Genomic DNA, 15,801 nt, shown 5'->3' on the forward strand with positions numbered 1-15,801 from the left:
TAGTTACGCTTGTTATCTATTATTTTGTCTGCTCCGTCCGCTATGTCCGCTCTGTCCTCTCTGTCCGCCATGTCCGCTCTGTCCGCTATGTCCGCTCTGTCCTCTCTGTCCGCCATGTCCGCTCTGTCCGCTATGTCCGCTATGTCCGCCATGTCCGCCATGTCCGCTATGTCCGCTATGTCCGCTATGTCCGCTATGTCCGCCATGTCCGCCATGTCCGCTATGTCCGCCATGTCCGCTATGTCCGCCATGTCCGCCATGTCCGCTATGTCCGCCATGTCCGCCATGTCCGCTGTGTCCGCCATGTCCGCCATGTCCGCTATGTCCGCCATGTCCGCCATGTCCGCTATGTCCGCAATGTCCGCCATGTCCGCTGTGTCCGCCATGTCCGCTATGTCCGCTATGTCCGCCATGTCCGCCATGTCCGCTATGTCCGCTATGTCCGCTATGTCCGCCATGTCCGCTATGTCCGCCATGTCCGCCATGTCCGATATGTCCGCTATGTCCGCTGTGTCCGCCATGTCCGCTGTGTCCGCCATGTCCGCTATGTCCGCCATGTCCGCTATGTCCGCCATGTCCGCTATGTCCGCCATGTCCGCCATGTCCGCTATGTCCGCCATGTCCGCTATGTCCGCTATGTCCGCCATATCCGCCATGTCCGCCATGTCCGCTGTGTCCGCCATGTCCGCTATGTCCGCCATGTCCGCTATGTCCGCCATGTCCGCTGTGTCCGCTATGTCCGCTATGTCCGCCATGTCCGCCATGTCCGCTATGTCCGCCATGTCCGCCATGTCCGCAATGTCCGCTATGTCCGCCATGTCCGCCATGTCCGCCATGTCCGCTATGTCCGCTATGTCCGCCATGTCCGCTATGTCCGCCATGTCCGCTATGTCCGCCATGTCCGCAATGTCCGCTATGTCCGCAATGTCCGCTATGTCCGCCATGTCCGCAATGTCCGCCATGTCCGCCATGTCCGCCATGTCCGCCATGTCCGCTATGTCCGCTATGTCCGCCATGTCCGCTATGTCCGCTATGTCCGCAATGTCCGCTATGTCCGCCATGTCCGCCATGTCCGCCATGTCCGCTATGTCCGCTGTGTCCGCCATGTCCGCTGTGTCCGCCATGTCCGCTATGTCCGCCATGTCCGCTATGTCCGCTATGTCCGCCATGTCCGCCATGTCCGCTATGTCCGCCATGTCCGCTATGTCCGCCATGTCCGCTATGTCCGCCATGTCCGCTGTGTCCGCCATGTCCGCAATGTCCGCTATGTCCGCAATGTCCGCTATGTCCGCCATGTCCGCAATGTCCGCCATGTCCGCCATGTCCGCCATGTCCGCTATGTCCGCCATGTCCGCCATGTCCGCCATGTCCGATATGTCCGCTATGTCCGCTATGTCCGCCATGTCCGCTATGTCCGCCATGTCCGATATGTCCGCTATGTCCGCTGTGTCCGCCATGTCCGCTGTGTCCGCCATGTCCGCTATGTCCGCCATGTCCGCTATGTCCGCTATGTCCGCCATGTCCGCCATGTCCGCTATGTCCGCCATGTCCGCTATGTCCGCCATGTCCGCTATGTCCGCCATGTCCGCTATATCCGCTGTGTCCGCTGTGTCCGCCATGTCCGCTATGTCCGCTATATTTTTACACCAATATGTACTTACGTTTCAGAATTCGACACGCCCATTACAATTTTTCCCCGCTCCTTCCGCCCTCAAAATTTTGAAAAAGTTGTATATTTTGAGCAATTTTAGAGAAAAAGACCTCATTCTTGGTAGACATAATATAAATCCTAGCCCGGATGTGCTAGGATCAAAAACATGGAAGTTATTCACAAAACATTGCTTCATACGGCCCTTCTCTCTATTTCCTACAGAGCACAAATCGGTGTTGGAAAACGTGAGGCATACATAGGATCGCAAGGACGAACTCTATCGATCAAGATCAACAAAATGTGGGGTCATCTAAGATCTCAACATTTGTAATTTTTGTCAGTCATGTCCGCTGTGTCCGCTGTGTCCGCTATGTCCGCCATGTCCGCCATGTCCGCTATGTCCGCCATGTCCGCTATGTCCGCCATGTCCGCCATGTCCGCCATGTCCGCCATGTCCGCTATGTCCGCCATGTCCGCTATGTCCGCTATGTCCGCCATGTCCGCCATGTCCGCTATGTCCGCCATGTCCGCTATGTCCGCCATGTCCGCTATGTCCGCCATGTCCGCTATGTCCGCCATGTCCGCCATGTCCGCTATGTCCGCTATGTGTCCGCTATGTCCGCCATGTCCGCTATGTCCGCCATGTCCGCTATGTCCGCCATGTCCGCCATGTCCGCCATGTCCGCCATGTCCGCTATGTCCGCCATGTCCGCCATGTCCGCTATGTCCGCCATGTCCGCTATGTCCGCCATGTCCGCTATGTCCGCTATGTCCGCTATGTCCGCTATGTCCGCTATGTCCGCCATGTCCGCTATGTCCGCTATGTCCGCTGTGTCCGCTATGTCCGCCATGTCCGCCATGTCCGCTATGTCCGCTATGTCCGCCATGTCCGCCATGTCCGCTATGTCCGCCATGTCCGCCATGTCCGCTATGTCCGCCATGTCCGCTATGTCCGCTGTGTCCGCCATGTCCGCTATGTCCGCTATGTCCGCCATGTCCGCTATGTCCGCTATGTCCGCTGTACACCGCCATGTCCGCTATGTCCGCCATGTCCGCTATGTCACGCCCATGTCCGCTAAGTCCGCCATGTCCGCTATGTCCGCAAAATTTTGAAAATGTCCGTATATGTCCGCAATGTCCGCTAAGTCCGCCATGTCCGCTGGTCCGACATGTCCGCTAAATCCTAGTCCGGATGTGCTATGTCCGCCAACATGTCCGCTATGTCACGTCATGTCCGCCATGTGTCCGCTATGTCCGCCATGTCCGCTATGTCCGCCATTCTGCCCTATTTCCTACATGTCCGCAAATCCGCCATGTCCGAAAACGTGTCCGCTATACATAGGATCGCAAGGACGAACTCTATCGATCAAGATCAACAAAATGTGGGGTCATCTAAGATCTCAACATTTGTAATTTTTGTCAGTCATCCGCTGTCCCGCTGTGTCCGCCCGCTATGTCCGCTATGTCCGCTATGTCCGCCATGTCCGCTATGTCCGCCATGTCCGCTATGTCCGCTATGTCCGCCATGTCCGCCATATGTCCATGTCCGCCATGTCCGCCATCCTTTCCATGTCCGCATACTGTCCGCCATGCAATCCGCCATGTCCCATCCGATATTTCCGCACATGTCCGCCATGTCCGCTATGTCCGATATGTCCGCCATGTCCGCAAAATGTCCGGTCATGTCCGATCTCAACATATGTAATTTTTGTCATGTCATGTCCGCCATGTCCGCTATGTCCGCTGTCCGCCATGTCTGTCCGCCATGTCCGCTATGTCCGCCCGCTGTCCGCTATGTCCGCTATGTCCGCTATGTCCGCCATGTCCGCCATGTCCGCCATGTCCGCTATGTCCGCTATGTCCGCTATGTCCGCCATGTCCGCTATGTCCGCCATGTCCGCTATGTCCGCCATGTCCGCTGTGTCCGCCATGTCCGCTGTGTCCGCTATGTCCGCTATGTCCGCCATGTCCGCCATGTCCGCTATGTCCGCTATGTCCGCCATATGTCCGCCATGTCCGCCATGTCCGCTATGTCCGCCATGTCCGCCATGTCCGCTGTGTCCGCCATGTCCGCTATGTCCGCCATGTCCGCTATGTCCGCCATGTCCGCCATGTCCGCTATGTCCGCCATGTCCGCTATGTCCGCCATGTCCGCTATGTCCGCTATGTCCGCCATGTCCGCCATGTCCGCTGTGTCCGCCATGTCCGCCATGTCCGCTATGTCCGCCATCCGCCATGTCCGCCATGTCCGCCATGTCCGCCATGTCCGCCATGTCCGCCATGTCCGTTGATTGTTCTTCATACTCCGCCATGTCCGCTATTCGAATACAAGCAATGTCCGCTATGTCGGGCATATGTCCGCCATGTCCGCAATGTCCGCTATGTCCGCTATGTCCGTCCGCTATGTCCGCCATGTCCGCTATGTCCGCTATGTCCGCCATGTCCGCCATGTCCGCCATGTCCGCCATGTCCGCTGTGTCCGCCATGTCCGCTGTGTCCGCCATGTCCGATATGTCCGCCATGTCCGCCATGTCCGCTATGTCCGCTATGTCCGCTATGTCCGCTATGTCCGCTATGTCCGCCATGTCCGCTATGTCCGCTATGTCCGCCATGTCCGCTATGTCCGCCATGTCCGCTATGTCCGCTATGTCCGCTATGTCCGCCATGTCCGCCATGTCCGCTATGTCCGCTATGTCCGCCATGTCCGCCATGTCCGCTATGTCCGCTATGTCCGCCATGTCCGCTATGTCCGCCATGTCCGCTATGTCCGCTATGTCCGCCACATGTCCGCTATGTCCGCTATGTCCGCCATGTCCGCCATGTCCGCTGTGTCCGCCATGTCCGCCATGTCCGCCATGTCCGATATGTCCGCCATGTCCGCTATGTCCGCTATGTCCGCTATGTCCGCCATGTCCGCTATGTCCGCTATGTCCGCCATGTCCGCTATGTCCGCCATGTCCGCCATGTCCGCTATGTCCGCCATGTCCGCTATGTCCGCCATGTCCGCCATGTCCGCTATGTCCGCTATGTCCGCTATGTCCGCCATGTCCGCCATGTCCGCTATGTCCGCCATGTCCGCTATGTCCGCCATGTCCGCTATGTCCGCCATGTCCGCTGTGTCCGCTATGTCCGCTATGTCCGCTATGTCCGCCATGTCCGCCATGTCCGCCATGTCCGCTATGTCCGCCATGTCCGCTATGTCCGCTGTGTCCGCCATGTCCGCTATGTCCGCTGTGTCCGCCATGTCCGCTATGTCCGCCATGTCCGCTGTGTCCGCTATGTCCGCTGTGTCCGCCATGTCCGCTATGTCCGCTATATTTTTACACCAATATGTACTTACGTTTCAGAATTCGACACGCCCATTACAATTTTTCCCCGCTCCTTCCGCCCTCAAAATTTTGAAAAAGTTGTATATTTTGAGCAATTTTAGAGAAAAAGACCTCATTCTTGGTAGACATAATATAAATCCTAGCCCGGATGTGCTAGGATCAAAAACATGGAAGTTATTCACAAAACATTGCTTCATACGGCCCTTCTCTCTATTTCCTACAGAGCACAAATCGGTGTTGGAAAACGTGAGGCATACATAGGATCGCAAGGACGAACTCTATCGATCAAGATCAACAAAATGTGGGGTCATCTAAGATCTCAACATTTGTAATTTTTGTCAGTCATGTCCGCTGTGTCCGCTATGTCCGCCATGTCCGCTATGTCCGCTATGTCCGCTATGTCCGCCATGTCCGCTATGTCCGCCATGTCCGCCATGTCCGCTCTGTCCGCCATGTCCGCCATGTCCGCCATGTCCGCCATGTCCGCCATGTCCGCTATGTCCGCCATGTCCGCTATGTCCGCCATGTCCGCTATGTCCGCCATGTCCGCCATGTCCGCTATGTCCGCTATGTCCGCCATGTCCGCTATGTCCGCCATGTCCGCTATGTCCGCCATGTCCGCCATGTCCGCCATGTCCGCTATGTCCGCCATGTCCGGTGTGTCCGCCATGTCCGCTATGTCCGCTATGTCCGCCATGTCCGCTATGTCCGCCATGTCCGCTATGTCCGCCATGTCCGCCATGTCCGCTATGTCCGCTATGTCCGCCATGTCCGCCATGTCCGCTATGTCCGCTATGTCCGCCATGTCCGCTATGCCCGCCATGTCCGCCATGTCCGCTAAGTCCGCCATGTCCGCTATGTCCGCCATGTCCGCTATGTCCGCCATGTCCGCCATGTCCGCTATGTCCGCTGTGTCCGCCATGTCCGCTATGTCCGCCATGTCCGCTCTGTCCGCCATGTCCGCTAAGTCCGCCATGTCCGCTATGTCCGCTGTGTCCGCCATGTCCGCTATGTCCGCTATGTCCGCTATGTCCGCCATGTCCGCTCTGTCCGCCATGTCCGCTCTGTCCGCTATGTCCGCCATGTCCGCTATGTCCGTCATGTCCGCTATGTCCGCTATGTCCGTTCTGCCCGCCATGTCCGCTCTGTCCGCCATGTCCGCTCTGTCCGCCATGTCCGCTAAGTCCGCCATGTCCGCTATGTCCGCTGTGTCCGCCATGTCCGCTATGTCCGCTATGTCCGCTATGTCCGCCATGTCCGCTCTGTCCGCCATGTCCGCTCTGTCCGCTATGTCCGCCATGTCCGCTATGTCCGTCATGTCCGCTGTGTCCGCTATGTCCGCAAGGACGAACTCTATCAATCAAGATCAACAAAATGTGGGGTTATCTAAGATCTCAACATTTGTAATTTTTGTCAGTCAGTCTGGTCTGTCCGCTCTGTCCGCCATGTCCGCTATGTCCGCTATGTCCGCTGTGTCCGCTATGTCCGCCATGTCCGCCATGTCCGCTATGTCCGCCATAGTTCATTTTCTAAATCCTTTCCAAAGTTGAAAATTGTTCTTCATACTTTGAAGTTGCAACAAGGGCGTTTTTTCGAAAACAAGCAATATCTCGGGCATATCCCTCCGAATTTTCAAAGCACACATAGTATCGCAAGGACGAACTCTATCGATCAAGATCACCAAAATGTGGGGTCATCTAAGATCTCAACATTTGTAATTTTTGTCAGTCAGTCTGGTCTGTCCGCTCTGTCCGCCATGTCCGCTATGTCCGCCATGTCCGCTGTGTCCGCTGTGTCCGCTATGTCCGCCATGTCCGCCATGTCCGCCATGTCCGCTATGTCCGCTATGTCCGCTATGTCCGCCATGTCCGCTATGTCCGCCATGACCGCTATGTCCGCCATGTCCGCTGTGTCCGCCATGTCCGCTATGTCCGCAATGTCCGCTATGTCCGCCATGTCCGCTGTGTCCGCAATGTCCGCCATGTCCGCCATGTCCGCCATGTCCGCCATGTCCGCTGTGTCCGCCATGTCCGCTATGTCCGCCATGTCCGCTATGTCCGCCATGTCCGCCATGTCCGATATGTCCGCTATGTCCGCTGTGTCCGCCATGTCCGCCATGTCCGCCATGTCCGCTATGTCCGCCATGTCCGCTATGTCCGCTATGTCCGCCATGTCCGCCATGTCCGCTATGTCCGCTATGTCCGCCATGTCCGCTATGTCCGCTGTGTCCGCCATGTCCGCTATGTCCGCCATGTCCGCTGTGTCCGCCATGTCCGCTATGTCCGCCATGTCCGCTGTGTCCGCTATGTCCGCTGTGTCCGCCATGTCCGCTATGTCCGCTATATTTTTACACCAATATGTACTTACGTTTCAGAATTCGACACGCCCATTACAATTTTTCCCCGCTCCTTCCGCCCTCAAAATTTTGAAAAAGTTGTATATTTTGAGCAATTTTAGAGAAAAAGACCTCATTCTTGGTAGACATAATATAAATCCTAGCCCGGATGTGCTAGGATCAAAAACATGGAAGTTATTCACAAAACATTGCTTCATACGGCCCTTCTCTCTATTTCCTACAGAGCACAAATCGGTGTTGGAAAACGTGAGGCATACATAGGATCGCAAGGACGAACTCTATCGATCAAGATCAACAAAATGTGGGGTCATCTAAGATCTCAACATTTGTAATTTTTGTCAGTCAGTCTGGTCTGTCCGCTCTGTCCGCCATGTCCGCTATGTCCGCCATGTCCGCTGTGTCCGCTGTGTCCGCTATGTCCGCCATGTCCGCCATGTCCGCCATGTCCGCTATGTCCGCTATGTCCGCTATGTCCGCCATGTCCGCTATGTCCGCCATGACCGCTATGTCCGCCATGTCCGCTGTGTCCGCCATGTCCGCTATGTCCGCAATGTCCGCTATGTCCGCCATGTCCGCTGTGTCCGCAATGTCCGCCATGTCCGCCATGTCCGCCATGTCCGCCATGTCCGCTAAGTCCGCCATGTCCGCCATGTCCGCTATGTCCGCCATGTCCGCTGTGTCCGCCATGTCCGCAATGTCCGCTATGTCCGCAATGTCCGCTATGTCCGCCATGTCCGCTGTGTCCGCTGTGTCCGCCATGTCCGCCATGTCCGCTATGTCCGCCATGTCCGCTATGTCCGCCATGTCCGCCATGTCCGCTATGTCCGCCATGTCCGCTATGTCCGCTGTGTCCGCCATGTCCGCTATGTCCGCCATGTCCGCTGTGTCCGCCATGTCCGCTATGTCCGCCATGTCCGCTATATCCGCTGTGTCCGCTATGTCCGCCATGTCCGCTATGTCCGCTATATTTTTACACCAATATGTACTTACGTTTCAGAATTCGACACGCCCATTACAATTTTTCCCCGCTCCTTCCGCCCTCAAAATTTTGAAAAAGTTGTATATTTTGAGCAATTTTAGAGAAAAAGACCTCATTCTTGGTAGACATAATATAAATCCTAGCCCGGATGTGCTAGGATCAAAAACATGGAAGTTATTCACAAAACATTGCTTCATACGGCCCTTCTCTCTATTTCCTACAGAGCACAAATCGGTGTTGGAAAACGTGAGGCATACATAGGATCGCAAGGACGAACTCTATCGATCAAGATCAACAAAATGTGGGGTCATCTAAGATCTCAACATTTGTAATTTTTGTCAGTCAGTCCGCCATGTCCGCCATGTCCGCTATGTCCGCCATGTCCGCCATGTCCGCTATGTCCGCTATGTCCGTTATGTCCGCCATGTCCGCTATGTCCGCTATGTCCGCCATGTCCGCTATGTCCGCCATGTCCGCTATGTCCGCCATGTCCGCTATGTCCGCCATGTCCGCTATGTCCGCCATGTCCGCCATGTCCGCTGTGTCCGCCATGTCCGCTATGTCCGCCATGTCCGCTATGTCCGCCATGTCCGCTGTGTCCGCTATGTCCGCTATGTCCGCCATGTCCGCCATGTCCGCCATGTCCGCTATGTCCGCTATGTCCGCCATGTCCGCTATGTCCGCTGTGTCCGCCATGTCCGCTATGTCCGCCATGTCCGCTGTGTCCGCCATGTCCGCTATGTCCGCCATGTCCGCTGTGTCCGCTATGTCCGCTGTGTCCGCCATGTCCGCTATGTCCGCTATATTTTTACACCAATATGTACTTACGTTTCAGAATTCGACACGCCCATTACAATTTTTCCCCGCTCCTTCCGTCCTCAAAATTTTGAAAAAGTTGTATATTTTGAGCAATTTTAGAGAAAAAGACCTCATTCTTGGTAGACATAATATAAATCCTAGCCCGGATGTGCTAGGATCAAAAACATGGAAGTTATTCACAAAACATTGCTTCATACGGCCCTTCTCTCTATTTCCTACAGAGCACAAATCGGTGTTGGAAAACGTGAGGCATACATAGGATCGCAAGGACGAACTCTATCGATCAAGATCAACAAAATGTGGGGTCATCTAAGATCTCAACATTTGTAATTTTTGTCAGTCATGTCCGCTGTGTCCGCTGTGTCCGCTATGTCCGCCATGTCCGCCATGTCCGCTCTGTCCGCCATGTCCGCCATGTCCGCCATGTCCGCTATGTCCGCCATGTCCGATATGTCCGCTATGTCCGCCATGTCCGCCATGTCCGCTATGTCCGCCATGTCCGCCATGTCCGCCATGTCCGCTATGTCCGCCATGTCCGCTATGTCCGCTGTGTCCGCCATGTCCGCTATGTCCGCCATGTCCGCCATGTCCGCTATGTCCGCCATGTCCGCCATAGTTCATTTTCAAAATCCTTTCCAAAGTTGAAAATTGTTCTTCATACTTTGAGGATGCAACAAGGGCGTTTTTTCGAATACAAGCAATATCTCGGGCATATCCCTTCGAATTTTCAAAGCACACATAGGATCGCAAGGACGAACCCTATCGATCAAGATCAACAAAATGTGGGGTCATCTAAGATCTCAACATTTGAAATTTTTGTCAGTCAGTCCGCCATGTCCGCCATGTCCGCTATGTCCGCCATGTCCGCGATGTCTGCTATGTCCGCTGTGTCCGCCATGTCCGCCATGTCCGCTGTGTCCGCCATGCCCGCCATGTCCGCTATGTCCGCCATGTCCGCTGTGTCCGCCATGTCCGCTATGTCCGCCATGTCCGCTATGTCCGCCATGTCCGCTGTGTCCGCTATGTCCGCCATGTCCGCCATGTCCGCTATGTCCGCTATGTCCGCCATGTCCGCCATGTCCGCTATGTCTGCTATGTCCGCCATGTCCGCTATGTCCGCCATAGTTCATTTTAGTTCATTTCAAAGCACACATTGGCGCAAGTTGAAAATTGTTCTTCATACTTTGAGGGTGCAACAAGGGCGTTTTTTCGAAAACAAGCAATATCTCGGGCATATCCCTCCGAATTTTCAAAGCACACATTGGGTCGCAAGGACGAGCTCTATCGATCAAGATCAACAAAATGTGGGGTCATCTAAGATCTCAACATTTGAAATTTTTGTCAGTCAGTCCGCCATGTCCGCCATGTCCGCTATGTCCGCCATGTCCGCGATGTCTGCTATGTCTGCTGTGTCCGCCATGTCCGCCATGTCCGCCATGTCCGCTAAGTCCGCCATGTCCGCCATGTCCGCTATGTCCGCCATGTCCGCTGTGTCCGCCATGTCCGCAATGTCCGCTATGTCCGCAATGTCCGCTATGTCCGCCATGTCCGCTGTGTCCGCTGTGTCCGCCATGTCCGCCATGTCCGCTATGTCCGCCATGTCCGCTGTGTCCGCCATGTCCGCTATGTCCGCCATGTCCGCTGTGTCCGCCATGTCCGCAATGTCCGCCATGTCCGCCATGTCCGCCATGTCCGCCATGTCCGCTAAGTCCGCCATGTCCGCCATGTCCGCTATGTCCGCCATGTCCGCTGTGTCCGCCATGTCCGCAATGTCCGCTATGTCCGCTGTGTCCGCTATGTCCGCCATGTCCGCCATGTCCGCTAAGTCCGCCATGTCCGCCATGTCCGCCATGTCCGCTATGTCCGCCATGTCCGCTGTGTCCGCCATGTCCGCAATGTCCGCTATGTCCGCAATGTCCGCTATGTCCGCAATGTCCGCTATGTCCGCCATGTCCGCTGTGTCCGCCATGTCCGCCATGTCCGCTATGTCCGCCATGTCCGCTATGTCCGCCATGTCCGCGATGTCTGCTATGTCCGCTGTGTCCGCCATGTCCGCCATGTCCGCTATGTCCGCCATGTCCGCTATGTCCGCCATGTCCGCTATGTCCGCCATGTCCGCTATGTCCGCTATGTCCGCCATGTCCGCCATGTCCGCTAAGTCCGCCATGTCCGCCATGTCCGCCATGTCCGCTATGTCCGCCATGTCCGCCATGTCCGCTATGTCCGCCATGTCCGCCATGTCCGCTATGTCCGCTGTGTCCGCCATGTCCGCTCTGTCCGCCATGTCCGCTATGTCCGCCATGTCCGCCATGTCCGCCATGTCCGCTGTGTCCGCCATGTCCGCTATGTCCGCTCTGTCCGCCATGTCCGCTATGTCCACTCAGCAAAAGTATTTCTTTAATAACTTCCACTTCTGATCGCAACCAAGTTTTCAGGAATCACAATTACTATAGTTAATATTGCATATTGGGATGGGATGGCTTTCATTCGTACAGAGTAAAGTTTCTGATTGCGGTCAACTTGGTGGCCACCAGTGCGATCTCTGTCTACGAATGATTGCAAGTTGACACACAGCCTCCTCGTGGCACCTCCTGGGTAGCTATCTTAGCATCCGCTAGATAGCGAGCTAATGTGTGCAGCGAGTCATCCGGACGGTAAATGGTTGAGCGCAGGGTTTGGAATCCGCCTCGGAAAAAGAAGCCCAAGGAAAACCAAAGCGAAAGCCTCTGATATGATCCCCCCTTATGTTGACGATCACCGCAAAATGAAAAAGGACTACGATTTAAGGATATGCACCTGGAATGTCTGAACCCTTAATTGGGAAGGTGCCTCTATCCAACTGGCGGATGCCCTCGAAAAATTAAAGGCTGACATTACCGCCATCCAGGAAATGAGATGGACAGGACAAGGTTGCTCCAAGCGAGCAAACTTCGATATTTACTACAGCTGCCATGCGTAGAGGCGCGAATTTGGATGTGGATTTGTAGTATGCCGGAGACTTCACCACAACGTCTCCAATTTCATCCCAGTGAGTGAACGGCTGGCTACAATCCGCGTCAAATCTAGATTTTTCAATCTTAGCATAATTTGCGCGCACGCCCCGACGGAGGAGAAGGACGATGCTGCTAAGGATGCATTCTACGCGAGACTCGAGGACACATACGACCGCTGCCCAAACCACGACGTGAAGATCATCCTCGGGGACTTCAACGCAAAGGTTGGGCGCGAACGCATCTTTGACCGCACCGTCGGTCAATTCAGCCTCCATGAGACCACCTCGAACAACGGTTTCAGGCTGATTGACTTCGCCGCGGCGCGAAACATGGTAGTGAGTAGCACCAGATTTCAGCACCTCGACATCCACAAGGCCACATGGCTGTCCCCCTGATCAAAAAACGCGCAACCAGATTGATCATGTTGTGATAGAAGGAAGGCATGCCTCAAGCGTGATGGACGTGCGTACGTTTCGTGGAGTAAACATAGACTCGGACCACAATCTTGTCGCAGCCAAGATACGCATGCGGCTATGCCGAGCGAAAAACGTACGCCCCATCACGCAACGAAAGCTTGACGTCACTACGCTGCGATCACAACGGACAGCAACAGCCTAGCTCTAAAGTTACGCTTGTTATTCAATTTTTTTGTCCGCTCTGTCCTCTATGTCCGCTCTGTCCGCTATGTCCGCTCTGTCCGCCATGTCCGCTTTGTCCGCTCTGTCCTCTATGTCCGCTCTGCAAAAGTATTTCTTTAATAACTTCCACAATTTTTGTCTGATCGCAACCAAGTTTTCAGGAATCACAATTATTATAATTATTATTGCATATACCAAAATTCGCTCTAGCTCTAAAGTTACGCTTGTTATTCGATTTTTTTTATTTGCGGAGGCGGAAGTGGGCGTGGCAAAAATTTTAAACAAACTTTATCTGCGTGCAAATATAACAAATGCTGTCGGACAGACGGACATGGCTAGATCGTCTCGGCTATTGATGCTGATCAAGAATATTTATAGGGTCGGAGATGCCTCCTTCTACCTGTTACATACATTTCCTGCCGGCACAAAGTTATAATACCCTTCTACCCTATGGGTAGCGGGTATAATGAGCAAATTTTTTATACTTTATCGTAGATCATAAAAAGTTCCTAAAATCAATCTTAGCTCTAAACATTGTGCAAATCCAGACTCTTTACCGATTTTTAAAATTGTTTCAGTTTTAATTTTTTCACTGTATATATGTATGTATTATAATAATTAAAAAAAAAATTGACATATGTTATATTTATTATTTTAATTATTTCCTAAATTCATCAATTAAAAAATATTTATCTCTTATTAAAGCAAGTTATTTATAAGTTTAAATCGTATTTTTCACTATTTATTTATATATCTATAGTTTAAAGTTCAAAGTTTAATTTTCCATTAAAGGAAAAATGCATAATATAACTGATATATTTTGTGCCTTCAAATGAATTATAAAAAATCTAAAATCTAAAATATATTTTATATTTATTATTTAAATTATCCACTTCAATTAATAGTATTTATCAATACATACTAGGCAATTAGTTTCTCAGCTTCACTACAAAATTGCAAATACTTGCTAAAACATACAGTCAGCGCCACAAAAAAAGCCGCACTTTTAAGGGTTACGAATTTGTAACTTTCAGGGCCTGTGGTTTCATTATATGATTGCGGATTCGCCCAATTTTTTTTTTAATAAGTTAATTGATGGTATGTTAATAAAAGTGCATACCAATTTTTATTTTAAATTTGTTTTTAATATTAAAAAAAATGTTGTTTTTGGTTTCACCCTAGTTTTAGCGACTTTTCACTATTATGGCAAACTTAATGAAAAAAATCATAAAAGTTATAATAATGAAAAAATTCAACAAAAACTATTTTTTTCCAATTGAACACCTTACTAACTATAAAAAAAATTTAAATCTAGGCAATTTAACATTAGACATATTTTTTTAATTTAGCTTAATACTTAGAAATGCCGCCTTTGGCCTTAATTACAGATTTTACCCTATTGAGCATAAAAACGTAAATGGAACACAATTATTTCTTTGTTATATCGTGTATCCATATTTTTTCTATAATTTGTTTTAGCTCCTCCATAGTTTTGGGCTTTCGCTTTCTTTTTTTGGCCCCCATATAGGCCCCAACATTCTCAATTGGATTAAGGTCTGGGCTGTTTCCTGGCCAATCTAAGGACTTAATGCCCAATTCTTTCATCAAATTTATTATTTTTAGATAGAAAAATGTTCAATTTATCTGAATAAGTTGTTTTGGTAACAATCGGACACTGAGTAACTCACAGATCGCGCTCGATGGCAAGGTGCAAAATCATCCTGAAAAATGGATTCTTCTTCTTCTTCACTTATGGACTCAATGCTAGGCACAACTCCACTTAAAATTATTTCTTTGTATTTTTCTGCATTGATTATACCCTGAACCATTAAAATTGATTCCGTTTTATATTTGGATATGCATCCCCATACCATAACATACGGTCAATGCTTTACTGTGGCTATGCAGCAATTTTCAGAAAACCGTTACCCACGTCTACGGCGCACCTTGAGAGCTCCATCAGATCCAATGAGATTAAATTTGGACTCATCTGAAAATAGCACTCTTGACCAATCAGAATCAGTCCAATTTGAAGAAAGAATTGGGCATTAAGTCCTTAGATTGGCCAGGAAACAGCCCAGACCTTAGTCCAATCGAGAATGTTGGGGCCTATATGGGGGCCAAAAAAAGAAAGCGAAAGCCCAAAACTATGGAGGAGCTAAAACAAATTATAGAAAAAATATGGATATACGATATAACAAAGAAATAATTGTGTTCCATTTACGTTTTTATGCTCAATAGGGTAAAATCTGTAATTAAGGCCAAAGGCGGCATTTCTAAGTATTAAGCTAAATTAAAAAAATATGTCTAATGTTAAATTGCCTAGATTTAAATTTTTTTTATAGTTAGTAAGGTGTTCAATTGGAAAAAAATAGTTTTTGTAGAATTTTTTCATTATTATAACTTTTATGATTTTTTTCATTAAGTTTGCCATAATAGTGAAAAGTCGCTAAAACTAGGTGAAACCAAAACAACATTTTTTAATATTAAAAACAAATTTAAAATAAAAATTGGTATGCACTTTTATTAACATACCATCAATTAACTTATTAAAAAAAAAATTGGGCGAATCCGCAATCATATAATGAAACCACAGGCCCTGAAAGTTACAAATTCGTAACCCTTAAAAGTGCGGCTTTTTTTGTGGCGCTGACTGTAGTTGCAATTAAGTTTTTCCTTCAACTGACGAAGGGCTGGAGATTAAATTAAAGTTGGCATTTCTCGTTGTGGAAGTTTTCTAAATGTTGCTGCAAATTTGTAAACTGTCATTTTGCGGCGAAGAAACAAACGCACAAACTAACAAACACAACAAGGAAGACCCGACAACATTTTGTGTAGTGCTTCCAATTGAATACAAAGCAAACGGAAACCGTTTACTTGCAGTGAGCAGTGAAAGGATAAAGAAGTCCTACACTTAAACTAAGTAAGTCCTTAAGGTTCACTTTAATCATTATTGTGGAAGCAACTCAAAACTTTTTCTATAGATGCTCTCAATAGGTAATTGTTGACTGTGTAAAGTAGGAGTTTGAAAACTTT

The sequence above is a fragment of the Drosophila nasuta genome, chromosome 3 (assembly GCF_023558535.2).
Source record: "Drosophila nasuta strain 15112-1781.00 chromosome 3, ASM2355853v1, whole genome shotgun sequence".
In the NCBI taxonomy this organism is placed as follows: domain Eukaryota; kingdom Metazoa; phylum Arthropoda; class Insecta; order Diptera; family Drosophilidae; genus Drosophila; species Drosophila nasuta.